The sequence below is a fragment of the Drosophila albomicans genome, unplaced genomic scaffold (assembly GCF_009650485.2).
Source record: "Drosophila albomicans strain 15112-1751.03 unplaced genomic scaffold, ASM965048v2 utg000369l_pilon, whole genome shotgun sequence".
Lineage (NCBI taxonomy): Eukaryota > Metazoa > Arthropoda > Insecta > Diptera > Drosophilidae > Drosophila > Drosophila albomicans.
The window spans coordinates 5,987-10,000 of NW_026263646.1; the positions used below are offsets into that span (position 1 = coordinate 5,987).

Genomic DNA, 4,014 nt, shown 5'->3' on the forward strand with positions numbered 1-4,014 from the left:
TTTCAGCCGCCCTAAACTCCTCTAGCATACTCCCCAATGAGCACATCGGGGTCGAATCTGCCGAAACCAGATTCTCCTCAGCCACGCTAAACACGCTAGTAGCAGCGCTGACACCACCACTAGCGGCTCCCATACACTCAGCACCTAACCCAGCATCAGCAAAAGAAGCTAAAGAAGCTGCCTTCTTCAGCTTCCTTGCTGACGCCGAACCCGCCTTCCGCTTAACCTTCCCGTCAGCCACCGAAGGGAGGTCGTCCGTCGACGCACCACTCCCCCCAGCACCAACGGCCGGCTTGCACGCTGGCATCTAAAACTTTTTTGCAGTCTTAAAAATACTCAACTGTACTCACCAGAAAGTAGGTCACTCGAAACTAAGCTACTTTAATAGCGCTTAAAATAAGCACACGCACGCACACACTCTCAACGACGCGCGACGATTTTCCCACGCTGCTCACACGCACACAGCGAATGAGGAGCACAAAGCGCACACGCGAAACTTTTACCGCTAACTAAGAGATAACAAATAACTGTTATCGCAAAAACACTACGAAATGCAGGCACCCGCTAACACGTCTGTTCAGCTCGACAGTTGAAACCAGACTGAGTAGATAGGGACAGAAATAAACTCGAGTTTAACGTGAGCACCTGCCATGTTGGCTTAATCCCACGAAGCCCGAGCTTAGGAATCAAATTAAGCGTTGATCAGCGCCCCCTTGGAATTCACCGCAGGTACACATTTGAAGGCGGCAACCGGTTGATACGTACGCAACTCCACGCTGAGTATAATCCTCATTGTCCGCTTTGGACTACCACAGCCACCACGATACTCCCCGAAGGGCCGCACCAAATACCAGGACGGACAAGTCCGCAGGCACCTGGTTCCCGTGGTACCAGAAAATCACCTCTGGTCAGGTGTCGTATTTGCTACTATACTACCAATTAAACTCCAAACAGTTAACGTTGGTGCCGTACCTCCTTAATCGCCTTTTACGATAAGTGGGGGTCCACTGTGGTTGGTATTCTTTACTACATCCACCCTGCGCCAACCACACGGCCAAAGTAGATAGGGACAGTAGGAATCTCGTTAATCCATTCATGCGCGTCACTAATTAGATGACGAGGCATTTGGCTACCTTAAGAATCACAATGCTTTGTTTTAATTAGACAGTCGGATTCCCCAAGTCCGTGCCAGTTCTGAATTGATTGTTAATTGATAATCGTTATAATTTAAAAGAACTAGCTGGTTGCCCAACTAGTATTCTTAAAAATTTTAGCAAGAAAGTTCCACAATTGGCTACGTAACTAAACTATCCGGGGAACAAGAAACTACCATAAATGATAGAAACTCTATTTACCCAGAACGAGCACATAAACCATGTTATTGTTTCCCAATCAAGCCCGACTATCTCAATCTTCAGAGCCAATCCTTATCCCGAAGTTACGGATCTAATTTGCCGACTTCCCTTACCTACATTATTCTATCGACTAGAGACTCTTCACCTTGGAGACCAGCTGCGGATATTGGTACGGCCTGTTGAGAAGTTTGCGTGTCCCCACCATAAATTTTCAAGGTCCGAGGAGAAAATATCGACACAACAGTATATGTCATGCTCTTCTAGCCCATCTACCATATCTCTCTGCGAAAGACTTCCATGGTAGTACGGCTATAAAACAGAAAAGAAAACTCTTCCGATATCTCTCGACGGCTTCTTTATGGTCGTTCCTGTTGCCAGGATGAGCACGAGGCCCATATTTAATAACAAACGGATACTCAACAGGTTACGGAATTGGAACCGTATTCCCTTTCGTTCAAAATTATTCAAGTTTTTTAATTATGACAAAATATAAATTTTAGTTACTTTTTTTTACTTGAAAATTTTCGGCTTTCGCCTTGAACTTAGGACCGACTAACTCGTGATCAACCACTGTTCACACGAAACCCTTCTCCACTTCAGTCCTCCAAGGTCTCATTCGATTATTTGCTACTACCACCAAGATCTGTACCAATGACGGCTCCATGCAGGCTTACGCCAAACACTTCTAAGCACACCATTGTACCTTCCTACTCACTAAAGTTTCAAAATTTATATTACACAGTAATATAAATCATCTACTTTAGCGGTAATGTATAGGTATACAACTTAAGCGCCATCCATTTTAAGGGCTAGTTGCTTCGGCAGGTGAGTTGTTACACACTCCTTAGCGGATTTCGACTTCCATGATCACCGTCCTGCTGTTTTAAGCAACCAACGCCTTTCATGGTTTCTGAATGAGTTGTTAATTTGGGCACCGTAACATTACGTTTGGTTCATCCCACAGCGCCAGTTCTGCTTACCAAAAGTGGCCCACTGGGCACATTATATCATAACCTTAAACTTCATATCAAGAAAGTTAAGGTTCTTACCCATTTAAAGTTTGAGAATAGGTTAAGATCGTTTCGACCCTAAGGCCTCTAATCATTCGCTTTACCAGATAAGATTATTTTATACAACAGTTAAATGCACCAGCTATCCTGAGGGAAACTTCGGAAGGAACCAGCTACTAGATGGTTCGATTGGTCTTTCGCCCCTATACTCAATTCTGACAATCGATTTGCACGTCAGAACTGTTTCGGTCTTCCATCAGGGTTTCCCCTGACTTCAACCTGATCAAGTATAGTTCACCATCTTTCGGGTCACAGCATATATGCTCAAGGTACGTTCCAGTTAGAGGCATAAATAATATAAATATTATTATACATAACTATATAGAACGCCCCGGGATTGCGTTAATCAACTATAAATAGTTAAAAAACTAATCCCAATAATAGTCAAGTTAATTACGCTATTAGGTTTATATCCCAATAACTTGCACATATGTTAGACTCCTTGGTCCGTGTTTCAAGACGGGTCCGAAGGTATCCTGAATCTTTCGCATTGTTAATCATACAAGTGCTTATAATAAACATAAAAATCAATGATAATCATGCCATTATATAATTCCGAAAAATTAACGCACTGTACTCATATAATCTATCAGCACTTTATCAAATTTTTGAAATTTATTTTATGTTAAAATGCAAGCACTCTAATTTAAATAAACTCTTATCAAAATTGTTTGATAAATTCCATACATGCTAATAGATTACAATGTCCTTATATGGAAAAAATGCACACTATCGTTATAATATTGATTAAATATTACAATTCTAATGATGAATTTTCCATAACGGATATTCAGGTTCATCGGGCTTAACCTCTAAGCAGTTTCACGTACTATTTAACTCTCTATTCAGAGTTCTTTTCAACTTTCCCTCACGGTACTTGTTTACTATCGGTCTCATGGTTATATTTAGTTTTAGATGGAGTTTACCACCCACTTAGTGCTGCACTATCAAGCAACACGACTCTTTGGAAACATCATCTAATAATCATTAACGTTATACGGGCCTGGCACCCTCTATGGGTAAATGGCCTCATTTAAGAAGGACTTAAATCGTTAATTTCTCATACTAGAATATTGACGTTCCATACACTGCATCTCACATTTGCCATATAGACAAAGTGACTTAGTGCTGAACTGATTTCTTTTCGCTCGCCGCTACTAAGAAAATCCTTGTTAGTTTCTTTTCCTCCCCTAATTAATATGCTTAAATTCAGGGGGTAGTCCCATATGAGTTGAGGTTGTTTAATTACACTTATAGACAATTCTCTGCCTATTTTGAAATATACTATTTTTTTCTTGAAGGTCCATAATATTCACAAAATTATTCTTTATACCATATTCGTTAATAAGAGGCAATTCTAGTTTATAAAATAATATATTTTATGCTAGACATTCCTCAATATTATTTGAAATGAATAAAGAACATATAATTCTTCAAATTTCTCATGCAACAGAGTTTTAGTATTTTCATTTATTAATTCATATTATGAATATCTTAAGCGAGAACTTTTTAGATTCACACTTATATTATCCAATAATATACAATGTGCTTAAAATTCCGAAAAATTTTAAACAACTTATTTAGCATAG

The 4,014-nt window shown here is 40.0% G+C and overlaps 1 pseudogene; it reads right to left on the reverse strand.

Moving 5' to 3' along the window:
• Positions 1-1,034: 1,034 nt before the first annotated feature.
• LOC117577180 (large subunit ribosomal RNA) lies at positions 1,035-3,665 on the reverse strand (annotated as a pseudogene).
• Positions 3,666-4,014: the final 349 nt, after the last annotated feature.